Raw genomic sequence first — 24,206 nt, 5'->3', positions numbered from 1 at the left:
AAGTCTCCGCAAGATCTGGCACACTTTTTATTTTTCTGTCCGTATTACACAGTTCCCCGTAACCTGTTTTTAAAACCCTTACTTAAACAGCTGTATTTTGTACAAATCAGACCAGCACTTTATTACCTCCGAATGTTAAACAGTGAATCTACTATGTTTGTATGTAGCTTTTTAAACCTAGCACTTAAATACAGAAAAAGCATGGAAGGTTAATTAATTTTGCTACTGATTGTATTTTTTATCTTTTTTAACTATAACTTTGTAATCCCGCTTGTGTTCGTGTCCATGTGGTATCACTCTTCCCATAATTTTTATTGCGTGTTTAAATGTTTATGAAATGTACTTTTATGATTGTTATATGTAAACAATCGAATAAAGATATTTTACTTACTTACTTACCTCCAGTAAGCCCATGCAGTGGGATTGGTGAGAGGTAGACAAAGGCATTGCCCCTTTCGCCACCACTCTGCAAACACGCCCCCTGGCATCTTGTAAGTCAGGGGATTATGCCCCCTTGAATATTGAGGGTCCCTGGGGTCCAACTGGCCCTCCAGGTACCTCCAGTAAGTGCCACAGAGCTGTGTTACAGAGAGGTGTAAAAAGGGGCGTGGCCTGGGCCACCTCTCTGCAACGCAGGCCTGTGGTGCTTACTGGAGGTACCTGGAGTGCTAGTTGGCCCCCAGGGTTCCTCAGGATTGAAGGGAAATTAATTCCCCAACTTAAAACGTGCCACGGGGTGTGTTTGCACACATCACTCGGGCCCTGCCCCCTCCCTTCACCACTGTGTAAACACGCCATGTGACACGTTTTCAGTTGAGGTATTAAGTCCCCTTGTAATCCTGAGGGTCCCTAGGGTCCAACTAGTCCACCAGGTACCTCCAGTAAGCGCCACAGACCTGCGTTGCAGAGCGGTGTAAAAAGGGACTTTGCTTGGACCACCTCTCTGCAACGCAGGACTGTGGTGCTTTCTGGAGGTACCTGGTGGGCTAGTTGGCCCCCAGGTGCCCCTCAGGATTGAAGGGGAATTAATTGCCCAACCTAAAATGCGCCATAGGCCGTGCGGCTCCTGCCCTGTCATTGCAAACAGCAGTGTCTCGGGGGTGGGGACACCAGGACACTTCAGGAGCCGGCCCTGGGGGTGGCGGTCCCCAGGTCCATCAAGGGCTCCTGAAGGGGGCCCCCCTCCCAACATTGGTAAAGCCCTGGGGAGATGGTGGTCCCCGGGCCACGGGGTCTGTAACGGACCCCCGAATTTACATAATTAGTGCCCCGGGGAGGTGTTGGTCCGTGGGGCATGTGGGGGGCTCGAGCCCCCACACAGGTATACGTTTTTTTAAAAAAGCTCCTGGGGTTGGCAGTCCCCGGGGTCGCGGGGGGCCGTGAACCCCCGCAAAATAAGTAATAAATGTCCCGGGAGTGGCGGTCCCCGGGGCTTGGGGGCCAGGAGCCGCCCGCAAATATTTACTGAAAGCCCTGGGAGTGGCGGTCCCTGGGGCTGCGGGGGCCTGCCTTGGCCACCGCAATTTCAATTTTACATGCCCCGGGGACTTGGCCCACCCGGAGGCTAAATAATAAGGAAGCGCAGGAGCCGGCTCTTCCTTTTTTTTTTTCCGGCCGCAATTCGCACTGGGTGTGCGAATCTTGCCAATTTAAGAAAAAAAAATTGGGGGGCCCTGGGGGTCCTTGTGAGATACCCTGAGCAGGCCTAGGAGGTCAGGGTGTTTCTACCCTGCCACCTTTTCTTGTTTTTTGTGTTTTTTTTCTCTTTTCTTGTGCTTCAGCTACCTAGGTACAAGATGGCTGCCAACAATGAAACCCTGACCATTTATAAGTGGGTTAATAAAAATAAAATATGAATGGGACCCTTTTATGTGCAGTCTTTAGCAGTATCACTGAGAGCAAAGTTGCAAAGGTTGTCATTAATGGCTGCTTTGTATGAGAGTGATGTGCTTAGTTTTTACATTCACACTGAGCCTACAGTCGAGCTGAGAGCATCAGCAAAAAAACCCTTATCAACCAATCGAGCTGAGAGCATCAACAAAAAAAAACTCATCATCCAACTTAATTCACAGGTATGTGAATTACAGTGTAGTTTGAAAAAATGATTTTAAAGGTATGTGAGTAGATGAATTAATAAAAGTGTGTATGATATATACAAATGTTTTGTGAGTGTATGAGAGAATCAGTGAGTGTGTGTTGTTTTACTACATGGTTGCATTGGCATTAAAAACTTCTTGCTGAGCTTCAATCCTCTGTGTTAATATTTACTACTTATCCCTTAAGTACGGTGTTGGTAAGTCACAGGGCAGGGTGGTGTATGCTTAGAAGGTTAGACGTGCACTTTTAAGTCTGACTGACTCACATGTGTAATTTGAGAACCCCAGGCATAGGTAAGTATGCAGTATTTCACCCATACTGCAAGTTTTATTCATATTTACAAAGTCAGAATTCCTAACCTTGCCTGTAATAGAGAGACAGGGGCATATAAATATTCAGTGACATACCCATATAGCACTTATGTATGCAGCAGTAACAGAGGCAGTTGCATACACATTTGTAAAACCCATCAGTCAGTAATAGAGGCAGTAATATATATACAGCCACTTATATAGACATAAAGACATTGTGACTTAGTTACAGTGACACACTCAGAGAGGGACTGATATGCATATTTAGATATGCACTGAAGTAGTGATACTCCTAACCACCCATGCAGAAAGTAGGCCTAACAAAATGTGATGAGCCTGCTATTGCAGAGCCTGTGTGTGTTGTTTTACTAGGTTAAGGTGACATTTAAAACGTGTTGCAAAGCTTTAAACTTTCCTTGTAATACATATAAGTCAGCCCTAAGGTAGGGTATATCTATATTATAGGGCAGGGAGCTATGCGCTTAAGATGTAAGACCATTTTTATGATGTGCAAGTAAAAAGCTAAGAACACATAAAAAGGGAAAGTGAAAGGTTTTACTATAATATGTTATACTATTACAAACATGAGCGATAGGCACTGTTTTGTTTCTGCAATTTTGTAAATGTAATACTAACTTATATTTATGTTATTTTTCAACAGTTCTTAGAGTAGTAAATTTTTATATGTTTCAACATTCTTATTGTGTCACACAAATATTTCTAAGATTTACCCCTGAAGAAGTATTGTCACAGAAAGAGCACCTCACATGTTAGCCAACACTTTCTTTTGCCTGGAGGGGATGGTGAAAAAAACTCCCATGCCATTGATTGTCACTTTACCGGGGGTTGTTCTTCCAAAGAAACTATGTTCAACAGGGTGTGGAAACTGATATTCACTGCCACTAGATGCTGTTTTATTTGTCAAATGATTGGAAAGGCAGCAACATTTTTTACAATCTTTTTGATTATTTTTTCCCCACTGTTCAAGGATGAAACTTTACACAGTACATTGATTATGGTGTACAAGTACGAAAGCTGAGAACAGTAAAAAAGGGAAAAGAAAATTCTTTACTATAATTGTAATGTCTATTGCAACATGAGACATGTCTACTGTTTGGTTATAGTATGAACCTTTACATTGCAGAAACTAACTAACAAACTAACATTGTAAAGGTACACCAAGGTACAGTGTCATAAAGCCACTGAGACATCCAGATACACACTGATAGAGTCACTCATATGCCTAGTCACTCACTCAATTCAATTCAATTCTTTATTTATTCGTCCTTCCGAAGACAGGTCATAAAAGATACACATATGAAAAACATCATTTGAAATTATACACATCACAGCAAATACAAACTCATTTAACATTTAAAAAGAATATGACAGCAAGCAAAAACAGAAATCTTTCTCTGAACTAAAGTAACAGTGCAAAACGATAGGGTTCATAATTAGCAGCAGATATTATCCAAAAGTGCACACACTACTGCAATATCAATAGCAGCAAATATCATACAATAATACATGAATCATAAAATCAATCCTATAGAGGAGTTAGCAGTAGGGGTGAATATTTTAGCAGTAATACAAATACAATCCATACAAAAGTGGTAACATGCATTGACATTAAAACAGCATGCACCTTCTCTTTGCTAAAAATACACTTAAAAAAGCTCCCAACTGCAAAGCAGACATCACGGTCATTGAGTTGCTGCAAAAAGTACAAAGCCGCTTTGCACTTGGAAAATTTGTGTCTGTGCAAAAGAGGTATGACAAATTTCCTGGTAAAAGGAAGATAAAACTGACAAACAAATACAAAATTTAAAATGGTTTGACTTGAATGTTCAACACAAGGACAAATAGTAATAGATTCCGATGAATACTGACCCAGGGGAAAGCATATCAACCACCAAAAAGACCCCAGCCTGAATCTAGTCAACAGATTCCTTTCATGCACATTATTTACATATAATAGATATGGGGCAATATTTGGAGGAACTTGTATAAGGCAGTACTCCCTGACAATGGGTTTAGCTACTTCAGACAGTTCCCTAGACAATTCTTTGTGTTTTCAGAAGCTCACGAAACCCTCTGTCGGTCCCCTTTAACAATTAGATCTGGGTGCTCAAACAAAGAGGAGTAACCAAGTTCCATTAAACAGGTTTTCATATATTGGAGCATGGGGATGCAAAGGCCATGAGTGCAGCTTAAACAATCTCTAATAATTGCCCGATAAAAATCGGCTTCTTCATTTGTCCAGATAGAACACCAGATAGCTAGAGGTGCAGCATTTATAGTATCTTGGACATAATTGAGACCTAACTCCAAATGGAGGGGACAATACAGAGAGGAAGGGGGCACTCCTAAACCTCTATGGCAAAATCTGTTCTCCTACAACTGCACAGCATGTACATCCCTGCATCCCCAGACCCCCATACCATATGTTAAAACCAGAATACATTTACGCTTGTAGATCTCTAAAATTGGGGCTATGGGCTTTTTACATATAGACATTGCAAGAGACTAAGTAGTACCAACTGCGCATGTGAATCTTGTTATTCTAATATTTACGCAGGTATGCCATGTACAGCCTTCATCAAAATCCAGGCCTAAGTACGGGAAGGAACTAACCCTTTCCAGCTTTTTACCCTCTATATTCAGGCTACAGGACATAGTATATTTTGGGCCACAAATCATGACAAAAGTTTTCTTATAATTTGGCTCCAGCCCGAAGTCCTTCATAAAGTTTACATAGCTGGAAATGAGTTTTTTAGAGCCAATTGCAGTCCTTGCCATAAGGACTGCATCGTCCGCATAAAGAAACGCTGGCACAGCCTTTTTCTCAACTTGTGGCACGTCAGCCCCAACCGTAACTAATGTATTTTCCACTCACTCACCCATTCAGCCACTCACACACCCACTAACTCACTGACACAGTCAATAACACACCAAGTGATTCACCAACACATGTACTATAACATGCACTCACTTACCCATAATAAAACTCATACACCCATTCACTTCCTCATACAGGTACAAACTCATTCACTCACTTACCCATATAGTCACTCCTACACACACTCAGTCCCCCATGCATTCACTAACACACCCAGGCATTATCCCATATAACTACTGATATACCCAATCACTCACCCACAAAGCTACAAACACATTCACACACTCACCCAAACAGTCACTCATACACACATTCAGTCACTTATACAGGTACTAACACAGTCAGTCACTCACCCATACAGCTAGTGGTACACATACACTGAGTATCTCATACAGGCACTGATGCATTCATTCACACACCTAGACAGTTGCTCATACACCCATTCATTTACCTACACAGTTACTACCATACGTACCCTTCTCATCTACTCAGCAACATATACACACATACATTCACCTATATACTCAATGACACACCCACACACTCACTCACACAGTCAGTCAGTCAAAAACACTTTATTCGATTACTTAAAATCATAAAAGCGAATATAAACATTTCATACCTCAAAATACATAAAATCATAGGTGGAAATTTATCATATGATATACACAGAATAGTAAAAATTCCATAGTAAAAGTTAAATACAATATTAAAAGGGGATAAAATCAGACAAGAAGATTACGAGCTGCTGTTCTTTTAACACTATTCCGTATAGCGGCCACAAAGAAGCTAGCAACCCCAAAAATTACACGAGTACTACTTAACAGTTGTAAATATGTGAGGGCGGGCCTAACTTGTACGAACCCAGCCTCTCTTAGTAATGGTACTGAAAACTGTTTCCTAATGTCGGCGTAATGCTCACAAAACATAATAAAGTGCACCGTGTTTTGGATAGAAAAATTATCACAACTACAGGGGATGGAAGTTTTTACCCAGCAAATCAATGGGGCAACTTTCAGTTGATCAATAACGTAGCCCAGCCCCAGTTCAGAGTGCAAAGAGAATGTAGGGGTAGATTGGGGAACCACCAGTAGGGATCTTAAAAATTTATTTGCTGCTACCTGTATCTTTTCTTGGGGTAAAAAGCCCCACAGTGAGGCACCATACGATGCTATAGTCAGACATTTAGATTTATAAACCTTTAAAAGAGCCTCCATAGGTCTCGACCCCAGCCGCTACGCAAAGCCCAATAACGCTGCCGTTGACCTAGCTACGGCGTTACACTTAATTTTCTGCTGAGGTCCCCAAGTACCTTTTTCGTAAAAAATGACCCCAAGATATGTAAAAACAGGTACCCTTGATACCTCCTCACCGTTACAAAAGAAGAGTTTTAATTTTAGGCCCCTAGGGCGTCTGCCAACAACCATAACGTGTGACTTTTTGTTGTTTACCTGCAGGTCTAAAGAACCCATAAAATCCCCAAAGGAATCCAACAGTCTCTGGAGTCCCAGGCCAGTCCGGGCCAGTAACACTGCATCATCCACGTAGAGGAGAACTGGGATTACGGAATCTCCAACACGCGGAACGTCTGATGATGCCACCTCTAAAAACTTATCAAGAGCATTAATATATAAAGTAAAAAGAAGGGGCACCAGGATGCAACCCTGCCTAACACCCCGCTTAGAGTTAAAGTGACTAGTGCAACCCCCCTCCATAGTAACCCTGACTGATGCTAAAAGGCCCTGGTGAAGAGCCACTAAAAAATTAACTAAAGATGGGTCTATCCCTATACTCAGTAAAATTGCCCACAACTTTGCCCGGTTAACCAGGTCAAAGGCCGATGAGAGGTCCATAAAACCCATGTAGAGCAATCCTTCCTTTGCCTGAGTGTATTTACTTATTAAAAGATGCAAATTTAGGCATTGATCTAGGGTACTTCTTTTCTCCCTGAACCAGTATTGAAGATTAGAGAGGACCCCTCTCTCCTCCAGCCAATCTCTAAGTTTATGCAGAATGACTCTGCCCAAGATTTTAACAGCGTAGTCAATCAAAGAGATAGGTCTGTAGCAGGAGGGGTCACTCCTCAGGCCTTTTTTAAAAACTGGGATTATTATTGAAGTAGCCCAAGATGCCGGGAACCCATTAATACTGGACGCATTAAAATCGTTTGTTAAAATCTTTGCCCAAAATGTGGGTAAAGTCCCACATAGGTCCGCTGGGAAGCCATCCGGGCCTGAGGCTTTATTTTTGGACATCTCCAGGACCGCTCTTTGGACCTCGTCCTCAATAAATATGAGAGGTGGAGCTGATTGCGTGGGTATGTGCACCAGCTCTTGGGAGGCACTACCCACACTGCCATAAATCTCACTAAAATGTGAGAGCCATTTTTCGTCTGGAATCACACAGTCTAGAATTAAATTATCCTGACCTGAGAAAAAGGGATGGTTGATGGTTGCCCAGAATTTGCTACTGTCCCTTAGAACATCAGATGACAAAAGATTGCTCCAGGCCTCAGATTTGATATCCTTTTTCCGATTAGCAATTGCCAATTTGTAAGTCTTCCTTAAGCTGGCAACAAGCTCTCTATCTCTAGGTTTTTGTTTTATAGCTTGAAGGAGAGCCCCATGAGCTTTGGTGCAACTACCATCAAGAAAGAATCAAGCTGGACAGCTTGCCCTCTGCGCACTGTGACTATGACCCGGGTGGGTTTACTGCATAATCAAATCATACAGTTCATTTTAGGCGAAAAATAAACACAACAAGAATTTTGGTTTCAGTCAAATTGAAGTATATTCTCAGTAATTGTTCTTAATTACATTTACAACTCTCATATGGGCTGTGAACAAAATTCATGAAAATTAGATGTTGATTCACATCTATGTGTGGTTTGCATCTTACAATCTTATAGCCATAAGTTCTCGTGCCCAATGCATTTCGGGCCACACGGCCCTTCTTCGGGGGCAGTACCTGAAAAAAGATATAAATTTCGTTGTATTTTTGAAAAAAAGCTGGTCTGACATCATACATTGGTGCAGCGGGCCACAAAATAATGTAACCGTATCCAAACATACATGAAAACTGTATTGATAAATATGTGAATAAACATTTTGTTTGAAGAAAACCTAGTCATACTAATGCATCGTCATGATGGTACATGAAGACAACACATTACAACGTTATGGACCTCGGAAATGTTCCAAAACTTATGAAATGAACTACGTGAACCACAAGGTGGGACAACTCACTTGTTTAGCCAAAAAGTGATGTAAATATCAGGGGGTTCTGTGAAGTGGTATATTAACGCGTGGTCAGTCAAAGCAGAATGTTTTCTCTCGACGCTGGAAAGAATATCGAAAAAGCGGATTAAAAACCCCGGTTTTCAAACAGTAATTACACAAAATTAAACGCAAGACTTCGACTAGGAAGACACTCACAAGAAAGTAGATAGTGATATCCAGGACTCGGCGAGCCCACATTCAATGCAAATTGGCTTCAAAACCGTCTCGTACACCCAAGCTGAGGAAAACAAGAATGGAACATAATGAGGACATTTCACATTCTGTCCTGAATAATAAACACAACTCCGCATTGTTTTAGACACACTCAGCAGAATAAATAAAATACGCGGTACCTTTTACGGACCAATGCCATAATATAACTAAGGCGTGTTGTGAAACTGACCTTGCTGATTATCAAAGGGTAACCGGGAGCTTGTGAGGACCTCTTTTCTTCTGCCAGTAATCTACAACGTGAAAACCCACATACTTTAGAAATATGCTCCAACACAAACAAATTACACCCTGCGTCTACCTCAACTCAATGCGAGAGATGTACCTTTTCAATTCTACGATGAGCTGCTGCGCAAACGAACCGCTACCACCATTACGTCTGTGTTGCTGACCCTACTGGCGCCATTAAATGACGCGAATAAAGTGGTGAAAATAAACGACGGACCACGCTAGTAACCAGAAAAACGAGATGCCTTAAGCATAGGGGGAAGTGAAGGTTCAAGAAACGCCATGTTGTAGAAGGAATATGTGTGTGTCACATAAAATAAATATAGGTCCATAACATTCATACTAATACAGCATATACCACATTACTGCTTGGGAAATAAAAATAAAGGTATTATAATATAACAATACAGTAATCAGAATATTTGCTCTATCCTTCAGCATGCAGTGTTTGTGCAGTATTCTATAAAAAACAAATCAGGTCCACTCGATCATTGATCCCTTTAGGATCTTGTGTTTGTAATCTGCGAATCCAAAAGATTTCTCTCTGTAAGAGAGTCTTAGTGAGACTTTTGCCCGGAGTCGGGGTAACCACTTCGAGGATCTGGAATTTGATTTGTGCAATTGAGTGTCTGTGGTTCTCCCAGTGTAAAGCCAAACTACTGTTAGGATTCTTGTTTCTGATGGTGCTCTTATGTTCCGAAATGTGGATTTTAATCTTTCGTTCTGTCTTGCCTATATACAAGAGTCCGCATGGACACTTGATAGCATAAATGACATTCAATGTATTGCAATCTGCATTTATTCTGATTGGAATGGTTTCTCCTGTGTGCGGATGTTTAACACAATCAGTCACCATGACGTTGTTGCAATGAACGCAATTTTGACATTTTTTCATCCCCTTAAAGGCTTGCGATGAAATTGTGGGATGACTTTTCAACATGTCTTTGAGGTTTCGTGAACGTTTATAAGCAAAAATAGGCTTATCCAGAAACAAATCTTTGAAATCAGTCTCATTTCTAAGCATTTCCCAATGTGTGTTAATGCTCTTTTTAATCTCGTATGAACTGGTGGAATATTTGGAGACAAATACCTGACGATGTTGCTGTTTTTTGGTTTGAGGTATGAGTAGAGATTCACGTGGTAGTTTGTTAGTTTTATCCTTAGCTGTTTCTAACACACTAGAGGGATATCTCTTGGATACATACTTTGCTGTGATGATATTCAAGTTACTCTGAAATGTTTCTGCCTGTGAACAAATTCTTTTTGCTCTTAACATCATGGAATAAGGTAAATTGTTGATGAGATTCCTGGAATGAAAACTATTGTACATCAGGGCAGTGTTCTTGTCAGTCATTTTATGGTATACTTCAGTTTGTATGGTGTTATCCTCTATTTTCACCAGAACGTCCAGAAAAGCAATCTGTTGCCATTGTACATTGCTGGTAAATTGAATATTTTCATCATATGAATTCATGAGGAGAATTTTCTGTTGCAATTTGTCTTTAGTTCCTTTCCAAATCACGAAAATGTCGTCAATATAGCGACAATATAAAAGTGTGTTATCTGTCCATTCTGTGTCATTCATGAGAAACCTGTCTTCATATCTTGCCATATATGTATTTGCATATGCCGGTGCACCGGAAAAACCCATGGAGGTACCCTTATTTTGCAAAAAGAAATCACCATTCCACTTAAAATAACTGTGGTGTAAACAAAAGTGCAAAAGTTCTAGCAAGAAATTTTTTTCGGCCAGTATCTCCTCCTGTTTCAACAGGGCCCATTCTACCGCCTCTATACCCTCAGAGTGCGGGATAGAGGTGTAGAGAGCCTTAACATCTAGTGTGCAGATCCATACATCAGACGTTAGCTGTATGTCCATAAGTTTTTTGAGGAAATGAGTGGTGTCCTTGATATAAGAGTACCAACTTTGGACAAACGGTTGTAGGAACTGATCCAAGTATTGTCCCAGAGGCTCGAAGATGGTGCCGCACCCGGTGACTATGGGACGGAATGGTGGATTGGAAAGATCTTTATGGACTTTTGGTAGCATGTAGATACCTGGTTGTTTTGGGAAAGAAACTGTCAAGAAAGAACGGGTTTTCTTACTGATCCATTTCATTTCTTCTGCTGTTTCCAGGATACTTTGCAGAGTGGTTTGTAACTCTTTGATTGGATCTTGGTCCAATCTGAGGTAAATGCTGGTGTCAGATACATGCTCTGTTACTTTCGAATCATAGAATATTTGATCCATTACGACGATTGCGCCGCCCTTATCTGCTTGTTGGATATGTATCCTGGAATCTTCCGTCAATTCTTTGAGAATCATTTTATCATGTTTTGAAAAATTGAACCGACAACTTCTCTTGGTGTTGATGGTTTGCAAATCTTTGATTACGAGGTTTTCGAATGCATCTAAGATTTTGTGAGATGTTGGAGCTTGAAAAGTCGATTTTGATTTGAATTCCATGTATTCAGGTGGATCAATCTCTATTGATGGTTCTGGTAGAGTCAAGAAAAAATATTTAAGGCGCAATATCCTCATAAATTTGAAGAAATCCACTTCCATTTCTAGAGAGTTCGTTTGATAGGTGGGTACAAAATTGAAGCCTTTATTAAGAACCCTAGTTTGTTGCGTAGTCAACTCTTGTGAAGAAATATTAATCACTAAGTTTGTTTGGTACTCCTCAGATTTGGTTTTACTACCTCCTTTGCCTCTCCTTGTTTTCCTTTTGTCTTTCCTGGTGGTTGTGTGGCATCCGCGTCCTGGGCGGAAAAAGACGTTTTTGATGTAGAAGCTGCTTCCATGGATGTTGTATCCCTGCTGTCAGGGATTTTTTCAACTACCTTGGGTGGTGGTCTGTTGGTATGCGTGTCCGCCTCTGAGGCCACGCTCTCTTGTGACGAGGTATTGGTTGTACGTTTGATGAAGGTTCTCCTTTGGGCGTACACCTCCGCCCAGGTGTACACTTCATTTAATTTGTAATCCAGTGTATCTCTTTTATATTTCCTGAGTTTCCCTTCCTGAATTTCTTTAGTGTGTTTGTCCATTCTTGTGTTCATTTCCTCAAGAAATTTAGACCAGTCTTCAGTGTCCATTCTAGTCTCAAGGTCTGATTCAATAAGTTTAATTTCTTCTGTGATTTCTTTAATGACTACAGATAGTTGTTCAACCAACAATAAAATTAAATCCAATGAACATTTATTCAAAACTGCGTACCAGCGGTCCATAAAGTCTTTGTTCATATGAAAACGGAATAACATAGGTTTTATGGGCATTCTAAGACCTCTTGGGATTCTTTTTGAGCGGTGATACTGCACAAGTGTGGATGCATGGAGGCGTTGGTTTAAACGTCTTTTTGTTAGGAATTCAAGTTGTTTCAATTGCTGTGGCAAACTGCTCCCTTGCACAGTGAAAGACCGAATATCATCAATCAGGGAATATATTTCAGAGGCCTGTTCATTGGTGAAGGCGAGAGTTTCAGCTCGATTGTCAGTGAGGCCAGTAATATTGTCAAACTGCATGTTTGTGCTGGGTGCTCACTCCCTGTGGACAGGGAACAAAACAGAAATTAGTAATCAAAATCGACTTTTCAAGCTCCAACATCTCACAAAATCTTAGATGCATTCGAAAACCTCGTAATCAAAGATTTGCAAACCATCAACACCAAGAGAAGTTGTCGGTTCAATTTTTCAAAACATGATAAAATGATTCTCAAAGAATTGACGGAAGATTCCAGGATACATATCCAACAAGCAGATAAGGGCGGCGCAATCGTCGTAATGGATCAAATATTCTATGATTCGAAAGTAACAGAGCATGTATCTGACACCAGGATTTACCTCAGATTGGACCAAGATCCAATCAAAGAGTTACAAACCACTCTGCAAAGTATCCTGGAAACAGCAGAAGAAATGAAATGGATCAGTAAGAAAACCCGTTCTTTCTTGACAGTTTCTTTCCCAAAACAACCAGGTATCTACATGCTACCAAAAGTCCATAAAGATCTTTCCAATCCACCATTCCGTCCCATAGTCACCGGGTGCGGCACCATCTTCGAGCCTCTGGGACAATACTTGGATCAGTTCCTACAACCGTTTGTCCAAAGTTGGTACTCTTATATCAAGGACACCACTCATTTCCTCAAAAAACTTATGGACATACAGCTAACGTCTGATGTATGGATCTGCACACTAGATGTTAAGGCTCTCTACACCTCTATCCCGCACTCTGAGGGTATAGAGGCGGTAGAATGGGCCCTGTTGAAACAGGAGGAGATACTGGCCGAAAAAAATGTCTTGCTAGAACTTTTGCACTTTTGTTTACACCACAGTTATTTTAAGTGGAATGGTGATTTCTTTTTGCAAAATAAGGGTACCTCCATGGGTTTTTCCGGTGCACCGGCATATGCAAATACATATATGGCAAGATATGAAGACAGGTTTCTCATGAATGACACAGAATGGACAGATAACACACTTTTATATTGTCGCTATATTGACGACATTTTCGTGATTTGGAAAGGAACTAAAGACAAATTGCAACAGAAAATTCTCCTCATGAATTCATATGATGAAAATATTCAATTTACCAGCAATGTACAACGGCAACAGATTGCTTTTCTGGACGTTCTGGTGAAAATAGAGGATAACACCATACAAACTGAAGTATACCATAAAATGACTGACAAGAACACTGCCCTGATGTACAATAGTTTTCATTCCAGGAATCTCATCAACAATTTACCTTATTCCATGATGTTAAGAGCAAAAAGAATTTGTTCACAGGCAGAAACATTTCAGAGTAACTTGAATATCATCACAGCAAAGTATGTATCCAAGAGATATCCCTCTAGTGTGTTAGAAACAGCTAAGGATAAAACTAACAAACTACCACGTGAATCTCTACTCATACCTCAAACCAAAAAACAGCAACATCGTCAGGTATTTGTCTCCAAATATTCCACCAGTTCATACGAGATTAAAAAGAGCATTAACACACATTGGGAAATGCTTAGAAATGAGACTGATTTCAAAGATTTGTTTCTGGATAAGCCTATTTTTGCTTATAAACGTTCACGAAACCTCAAAGACATGTTGAAAAGTCATCCCACAATTTCATCGCAAGCCTTTAAGGGGATGAAAAAATGTCAAAATTGCGTTCATTGCAACAACGTCATGGTGACTGATTGTGTTAAACATCCGCACACAGGAGAAACCATTCCAATCAGAATAAATGCAGATTGCAATACATTGAATGTCATTTATGCTATCAAGTGTCCATGCGGACTCTTGTATATAGGCAAGACAGAACGAAAGATTAAAATCCGCATTTCGGAACATAAGAGCACCATCAGAAACAAGAATCCTAACAGTAGTTTGGCTTTACACTGGGAGAACCACAGACACTCAATTGCACAAACCAAATTCCAGATCCTCGAAGTGGTTACCCCGACTCCTGGCAAAAGTCTCACTAAGATTCTCTTACAGTGGGAAATCTTTTGGATTCGCAGATTACAAACACAAGATCCTAAAGGGATCAATGATCGAGTGGACCTGATTTGTTTTTTATAGAATACTGCACAAACACTGTATGCTGAAGGATAGAGCAAATATTCTGATTACTGTATTGTTATATTATAATACCTTTATTTTTATTTCCCAAGCAGTAATGTGGTATATGCTGTATTAGTATGAATGTTATGGACCTATATTTATTTTACGTGACACACACATATTCCTTCTACAACATGGCGTTTCTTGAACCTTCACTTCCCCCTATGCTTAAGGCATCTCGTTTTTCTGGTTACTAGCGTGGTCCGTCGTTTATTTTCACCACTTTATTCGCGTCATTTAATGGCGCCAGTAGGGTCAGCAACACAGACGTAATGGTGGTAGCGGTTCGTTTGCGCAGCAGCTCATCGTAGAATTGAAAAGGTACATCTCTCGCATTGAGTTGAGGTAGACGCAGGGTGTAATTTGTTTGTGTTGGAGCATATTTCTAAAGTATGTGGGTTTTCGCGTTGTAGATTACTGGCAGAAGAAAAGAGGTCCTCACAAGCTCCCGGTTACCCTTTGATAATCAGCAAGGTCAGTTTCACAACACGCCTTAGTTATATTATGGCATTGGTCCGTAAAAGGTACCGCGTATTTTATTTATTCTGCTGAGTGTGTCTAAAACAATGCGGAGTTGTGTTTATTATTCAGGACAGAATGTGAAATGTCCTCATTATGTTCCATTCTTGTTTTCCTCAGCTTGGGTGTACGAGACGGTTTTGAAGCCAATTTGCATTGAATGTGGGCTCGCCGAGTCCTGGATATCACTATCTACTTTCTTGTGAGTGTCTTCCTAGTCGAAGTCTCGCGTTTAATTTTGTGTAATTACTGTTTGAAAACCGGGGTTTTTAATCCGCTTTTTCGATATTCTTTCCAGCGTCGAGAGAAAACATTCTGCTTTGACTGACCACGCGTTAATATACCACATCACAGAACCCCCTGATATTTACATCACTTTTTGGCTAAACAAGTGAGTTGTCCCACCTTGTGGTTCACGTAGTTCATTTCATAAGTTTTGGAACATTTCCGAGGTCCATAACGTTGTAATGTGTTGTCTTCATGTACCATCATGACGATGCATTAGTATGACTAGGTTTTCTTCAAACAAAATGTTTTTTCACATATTTATCAATACAGTTTTCATGTATGTTTGGATACGGTTACATTATTTTGTGGCCCGCTGCACCAATGTATGATGTCAGACCAGCTTTTTTTCAAAAATACAACGAAATTTATATCTTTTTTCAGGTACTGCCCCCGAAGAAGGGCCGTGTGGCCCGAAATGCATTGGGCACGAGAACTTATGGCTATAAGATTGTAAGATGCAAACCACACATAGATGTGAATCAACATCTAATTTTCATGAATTTTGTTCACAACCCATATGAGAGTTGTAAATGTAATTAAGAACAATTACTGAGAATATACTTCAATTTGACTGAAACCAAAATTCTTGTTGTGTTTATTTTTCGCCTAAAATGAACTGTATGATTTGATTATGCAGTAAACCCACCCGGGTCATAGTCACAGTGAGCAGAGGGCAAGCAGTCCAGCTTGATTCTTTCATGATTACTGTTTATGGCGCACTTTGGGCATTGCGTCCTCCCCTGCAGCACGCTTAGAAAACTAGAGTAAACCAAGAAATTACACTTGTAAGAACTTGGAGTGCCTCTCCCATTACTAATTTCTGTTTTGCAACTACCATCAAACCATCTATGTTGGTGATTAGGATTCCTTTTAGTTTTTACCTTCAGGTCCTTTCCGATCTGAGTACAGATGGAAACATAAGCAACAATAATTTCGCTACTTGGGGCAGAACTGTCTAGACATACGGCCAGGTTTACATCAGCCTTAATTAAAAGGTCCTCCATAATGGCATCTGGGACCACCCTAGCCCAATTGAGCCTCCCACCCACACAGTCACTAACACACTCACTACTCTCTCACCTATACAGGTACTAATACAGCCACGCACTAATCCATACAGCCAATCACATCCCCTCACACACATGTACAGTCACTGAAAAACAAACTCACTCCCCTATACAGCTACTAACACACACATTTGCTCAACATACATCCTGTCACAAACACACTCACTCACTCACCCATACAGTCACTGACACATCCTCTCACTCGCCCATACAGTCACTGACACACACTCACTTGCCCACACAGCTAATCAGGCCCTCACTCACACACCTATAGTCACTGATACAACCATTAACTCTCCCATGTAGCTCCTAACACACACACTCTGTCACCCATAGAAAGACACATGTTTGCACTCACCCAAACATACATCCTCATGTACCTATTCACGCATCTGTACAACCACTCACACATCCACTCACTCATCAATATAGCCACTGATGTACCCACTCACATACCCATACAAACACCCCCACAGTCATTCAGAACCCGTACAGCCACTGTCACACCCACTCACTCACCCACATACCCACTCACTTAAACACTTACACATCCACTTACTCATTCACTCACTCTCTCACTAATACAGAAACTCTCTCACTCATACTCTTTCTCATCCATACACTCACATGAAGTTTATCTTTTTTGAAACCAAGAAAGGTGGTTCTAACAAGAAACTTTTTTTTACAAATAAAATGGCAACTGAAAAATAATTTAAAAGAAAAAACTGAAAACTGGTGAAACAAGTGTCATTCAAAAACAGAAAACAAAAAAATTAACACTTATGTATACTTTTGCAGCTTCCAAAAGTGCAGCAACAGATTGTTTCCCTATAGTTATAACTTTTTTGCAGTCCAAACAAAAAGTGGGAAAACTTTGGAGTTCTGGTGCCCTATTATGTTTAGGGTGCACGTTCTCTTTTTGCGCCCGGTGCACATTAAAACAGGTGTGCCAGGCGCAAACAGGGAAAGGGGCTCCTATTACATGGAATACGCATTCATGTGAACAATGGAGCAGATTTGGAGCAACCGCTCTGTGTTTTCACAGTGCTGGCGGCAACCGCCCTGCACTTTAGAAGGGGTTAGAGATCCCCTTGCAGCCGGGTGCAGTAAGTGGCTGCACCTGCCTGCAAGATGATTTCTGGGGAGTCCAATGGACCCCCTTTCCCCCCACCAGAGGCCAACTATTTTAGATGATGCACTGTCAGTGTGACTCCTGACAGCTTCTTTGCCTCTGCGCCAACATCTGTAATATGGAGCAGAAGCAAAGGGATTCCCTAATTTGCATGGGGTATGTTCCCATGCTAATTGAGGGAAAGCTCCCTGAAGATAGAGCTGTCAATTTATGTACGCCAGCGCTATGGTATTACAGAACGGGCTGCACAAGTGTCTGTAGCTCCTTCTGTAATCTATACAAAAAAGGAGAAGGGCCCCTTACCACCAAAGGAGTAGGGTGCCAAAATAGACCTAGGTCAAAACAGTAATCCCCTTTGGGTACTTTAATAAACAACCACATACACTCATACTCTTAATCAAATCACCAGAACATAACAACAACACCATCAAGGGCCAAGTGCTCAAATAGTATACCGATATTTTATTTAAATATATAAAAACACATAGAAAGGACAATAAAAACTACAAAGGCAACTAATGCCCACAGTGTTTAAAACTAAACAGATTAATACAATAATGGGAGAACCGGCAAGCAAAAATATGTTCTAATCATAAAAACAGGCTAATACATCAGACCAATCTCATTGTTACGACATTAGATTTTTCGCCATAGGCTTAAGAATAATACCAAATGACTATTAGAGTTTACATTAGGCCTGTTGACAAAGGTGTTGATGCGTTTCGGTGGATGTTGCCTCTTGAGCACCACCTTCTTCAAGACAAAGGACGATATCTCCCAAACATAAAATGTTGAATCTGTACACAATCACATAGACAAAGACATAACAAAGATTAAAAATAATATAAATAAAGACAGTTAACCATTGATTGGTGTATATTGAAAAAAGTTACTATCCTGGTGATATACCACGCAATCATCCATCCAAACCATATACTCCTCTTTATGGACAAAGGAGATCAGGAAAATATCCCTCCTTCTTTCCCTTTCATGCATGCCAAAAAAACACCCAGTCACTACCCAGAAGAATCTAGGCACACTCTTCCCTTAACCCCCATACGTCAGAGAAAAATCACAAATACCTGTTCTATATCCAGGATGTGTGGAAAGTATCAACTACAGGTATCCTTTTAAAGACACAATTATCGTATCATTCCCCTTAATGCACTTATTTTCCATTAGCCCAGAGTATTGTTGACACGTGTGTACATATGTCAATACTCAATATAGCCCAATCGTCCTAGTTCCAGTGAATACTTCGAAATCAGATATTAGAGCTTTTTTTTTTTTTAAAAACAAGAAGCAGAGATGATACAAAATTAGTTATGTCACAGCGCTGCTACAACGGCAATCAATTCTAGTATTTTACAATTTCCCCAACTACATAGACGGGTCTCTTAAATCACCGACAGTGACTTATGCACCACACAAACCCGCTCTCCTTACCTACTTCCTGCGATTGGTACATATACGGGGTCCAAACCACCTCCGAGACCATAAAGCTAATTTTTCTCTTTCCCTTCATGCCGGAATTCAAATCTCCCGCATTTGAGTATGTGACCGCGGACATCACTTCCTATTAACCCGATGTGATGAATTATGAGAAAAGCGTTGGCCATCTTAGACTGCCTATTCGTTAATGCTCAATATGGGGATTTAAACTTGCTCATACTAAACCCCGTGCTTCCATAAAGTCACAGAGAACCACATTTAACATGAAAGACTGGCATTCGTCTCTGTATGTTTTAGGCCGCCATTCCACTATCTATTTATTAATTATCTGTATTTTATTATAACTTGTACTACTCTAATTCCCAAATATATATCATTTTTTGCAAATAGATCCAGCACTTCCAGACTAACCATTGAGATATAAATTCTAATAATAAGTGCGTTATCATCAACAATGTTGATAACTCGGACTCCTAAACCCAAGGCCACCCTCTTATACTATCCTAATAATAGAGATAATTAGAGAGTCACTCTTTTATATAGAGAGAAAGAGAGAGTTACCACGTTTCTGCATAATCCTATTATATTTAAGTGACAAACAGATATTATACTGGGGTATGTTTCTATTGCTTCTGCACATCATCACCAACAGTATAATATCAGTATATATCCTTAAGACAGCAAGTGGTACAAATTCACGATTTCATGTAGCCCCCATTATGCGTTCCCAATCTTCTTTTGAGTTAAGGCCATTTCTTATAGTGTTAAATTGTGAAATGTACCACTGCTCTCTAGCTTTACGCTTAAGTTCCATGGGCCTCATTTATGAAAAGTGACGCATCGCTGCTTGAAAACAGCGATGCGTCACTTTTCATTGCGCCCTCCTTGCGACACCAATGATGCCTCATATTTACAGTATGACGCATCATGTCGCAAGGAGTTACAGATCTGTCAATATTTCTGACGTATCTGTAGGGGCCAAAGTGACGCATTGCTGGAGTGTGTCACAAAAGTGACGCAACTCCAGCAATGTGTCCTTTCACATGGGGCAAGCCCCATGTGAAAGGGGCTGCGTCAGTCTTACGCCTGCTGTGAGGCAGGTGTAAGATTTTGACGCATTTGAGTCCTAGAAGTGGCGCAGTGAAAACTCATAGATTTCACCGCGTCACTTCCAAGACCCTTTCTTGCTTCAATACGCCCCCCTTGCATACATTATACCTGGCGCAGGTATAATGTGGCACAGGGGTTTACAAAGTGACGCATCTACCTAGATGCGTCACTTTGTAAATATGGCGCAACAAGGCGCATTTTTTACACCACTGGTGCGTCACAAAAAGTGACGCACCGGCGGCGTAAAAGTGACGCACCGCCTTATAAATGAGGCCCCCATGTTGCCACCTCGTTTGCCCAAGAAAATCTTCCCTAGGATGAACCACCTAATATCAGAGTCACTGTGTCCCATTTCGTTAAAATGGGCTGCCAGTCGAGCATTCATTTTTTTAGTTCTGATAGCAGAACGATGTTCCTGAAGCCTAGTGCGTAGTTCCCTACTTGTTCTCCCTACTTAGCCCTTGCCACACGGCAAATGTAGGAAATACACTATATTTTTGCTTCTACAGTTGTTCAATGTTCTAGATTCCACCTGAGAGCCATTATGGTCCAAACTCTTCGATTCAATACATAAGGCGCAGACATTACAAGTACCACACCTTACGTTGCCGGTGGCTGGTCTTCCATCTAATGTGCTCCTTCTCTAATGCCAAAGTGCTCTGGGGTGCACAAAGCAGGTGCAAACACCTTTTGCACCCTCGTGGCACTTATGTAATGTGGTTCCTGGTGAGTTCTTTAGGAACTGTTGCTGGAGATTAGATGGTAGAGGGTCTCCAGGAGCAATTGGTTTTGCAGTTTGCGGCCTCTGTGCTCTGGTCAAGTCCTTAGAGTGGTGCATCTTCAGATGATAAAACAAACTAGTGGGCCTCACGAATATTTCTTGACTATAACCCTGAAAAGGGTCTTCTAGTATAATGAGCACTTTACATGCTTAGCAATCACTTTCTTATCCCAGGAAGAGATAGTAAAAAACTCCCAAGTAATTGATTGCTGCTTTGCTGGGGGATCCTCCCCCAAAGAACTCTCTTCATCAAGGAGCGGCTTCTAATTTTCACTGCCACCAGATGTCATTATATATAGAAATAATTTCCCAAAAATAAAGCAATCCATTTTCAATTAAAAGAGCATGTGCTGAAATGTGAACCTCCAATCTCAGCACTTGAAGTCTGCAGAAAAGAAAACTGGTTTGGAACCTCCTTTCTAGAAAAACTAAAAGTGTCTTGTCCAATGAATTCCCTTTCTTCCATAGTCATGTGATATTTGCGGAATCGTCATCAACGCAGACATATTTGTGATGACTGGAAATAGAAAAAGCAACCATATGACTTTTTAGGAAAATCTCACTTTGTATGTTGTATGTTGTATGAGTAAACTATTGGTCACAATTATTAAATAAAATATGTGCATATACGTTTTTACACTTTCTAAAAATTACACCAATTTCTTGCACAACTGCGGTAGAGGAATATATGTATTGTGATGGTTTCTGGTTAATTCGCGAATATAAAAACAATTAAAGAAAAGCCTTCTTGGGACATCTGTTTCTTGATGCTGAAGAAAATGATACTGCGTTCTTGAAGGCCCAACACAATTAGGACATCTCCACCAAACAAAAAAGCCCTTGCTACATATAGTTAGGATAAAGTGCCCTTGTTTGGTGGAGATTCACCTTCTAGTAATCTCATTGTCTTCTGTATAGCAGGATTTATGTTATCACAAATTTCTGGATAAGGGCACACGATCAACAATACAATTGCCAAAATGAAGAGAAGGTCATTGGAGACATTTCCTCATGAATCATTAGGCAGCTATACAGTGGAATACAAACCTGGCCTTTACCAAATGAGGCAGCACTTACTAATTAACTAGTATAAACTACTCCTGCTAAGTAGACATTTTATGCAAAACTGTGGACTCATGTTGGATAAACGATGCAGGTGATGTTCCTTTCTGGACCTGATGCTCATTTCACAGAAATGTAACCTCAACGGAAAGCACTTACAAATATAAACATAACAGGTGCCCCATTTCTGTAAAGGACAAAGGATCCTAACTTCCTGTGCTTTGCAAATCAAACAAAGTGTGTTTTCTTGGTAATTCTTCATTGAAAAATATGATATCATTTGTAATGGGAAATGCATGATTCATCTATCAGAGCGCAATCTGTAACGATTGTGGCAAATGGGTTCTTACTTGACCTCTCCGCGTGATAAGAGAGTTCCTTCTTCTCCATTTTAATGAGTACAGATATGAAAATGTCCAAAATCACCTGGAGGCATATCCCATTTGAGGGCACCCCATCTACCTTAGTAGTATGTAAATCAGACACCCATACACCCACTGACACACCCATTCACACACAAAACAACTCACACACTAACTCACACATCCATACACAACTCACACACCCAGTCACCAACCCATATAGCCACTCAACCACTCACTCACAGATGCATACAGTCACTTACCCACCCATTCACAGACCCTGACAGCCACTTCTCCACAAAACCACTAATACATGTACTCACAGACCCATACCCCAGACAGACACTCACACATCTACTCTCCTAATTATACAGCCACTCACATACACTTTCAAAGGTTACAAGGTACAGTTAGGAAACAACATTTTTAAAAACATAGAAATTCAGTGAAAAACCAAAGGTTACAGGGATGTTATAGTAGGAAATAGTATTAAAAACGTAGAAATTCACTGAAAAAAATAAGGTTACAGGGACGTTATAGTTAGGCTCAGATTTTACTCCTACAAAACCAGTGAAATTCAGCAGTTAAAGTTACCTGAGCTAACTATAACTTATGCCTCTGCAATGCACTTTTAATGACTGCACATATTACATTACTCATGATATGGTCAGTAACATCACTGATGACATCACTAATGACATCTCAAATTGCATCACTGATGACTGATCAACGAGCAGACTGACAATTGACATCTAAAATAGTCTTTATAGAGGCCCTGACTTGTTTGATTTATTTTTCATCTTTTAATACAGGTCAACAAAATGTCCATTGCGATCTATCCTTCCTTTCTGTTATTAATTTTAAATCTAGAGTTACTGAGGTGTGATCTAAAACTCAAATTGGATGACATTTGACCTCTGAGCCTTCTAACAAAGTATGACTAATTAGAAATTAATCAGTCATTGAGTATTGTTGGGCGACTCTAGAATAAAAGGAATATACATTATCTTGAGGAAATCAGCTTCCCCAAGGACCACTAATATGAAATGTATGGTTCATTAACCAAAATACATTTCTCACTTGTGACATATGTGCATGCTTCTCGCTATTAGCAATCTCCAACTGTGCGTAACGAATACAATGGCAATATATTGCTACAATAAAGCTATTGTTATGCAGAAGAAGTTTTTCTTAAATCTAAAGCAATGATATCAGTATATTTACATTAGGGCCATAAAAGAACAATACATAATTCTAGATTAACAACCATCATTGTAATAATGACTAAGCAGCCTTGTGGGTTTGTGATACTGTACAAAACGAGAACATAGTCACTACAGTAAGATGTCCAGGATGGAAATAATGGCTGAAATGAGAGCAACCAAGAAGCGACTTATCACTTGAGCTCCCAGCTGTGGTGAACCCTACACAAACGAAACATGTTCAGAAGGAGAAACTAAGCGAGCAAGATATATGAAAATTTAATTATTTTTACTTTTCGCCTTTCATTTGTCAATGCAGTGGTATGGTATACATTTATTTGTTCTGCATAGCACAGTGATTTAAGATAGAACACTGATATTTAAACGCACTAAAAAGAAAACAACTCCCACAAGGGCAAATGAGATAAAGACATGATAAACACCATTTGGAGTAGCCTGAGACTAACATGTGCTTGCAGACTTATCTATCCAAAGTTCTTTAAAAACATAAATATAAACAGACTGCTAGAGGTAGAAGGGGATGAGGTGCGAGTAATCTGTCTACGGCCACCCG

The sequence above is a fragment of the Lissotriton helveticus genome, chromosome 8 (genome assembly GCF_964261635.1).
Source record: "Lissotriton helveticus chromosome 8, aLisHel1.1, whole genome shotgun sequence".
NCBI lineage: Eukaryota > Metazoa > Chordata > Amphibia > Caudata > Salamandridae > Lissotriton > Lissotriton helveticus.
This window is presented reverse-complemented; position numbering follows the sequence as displayed.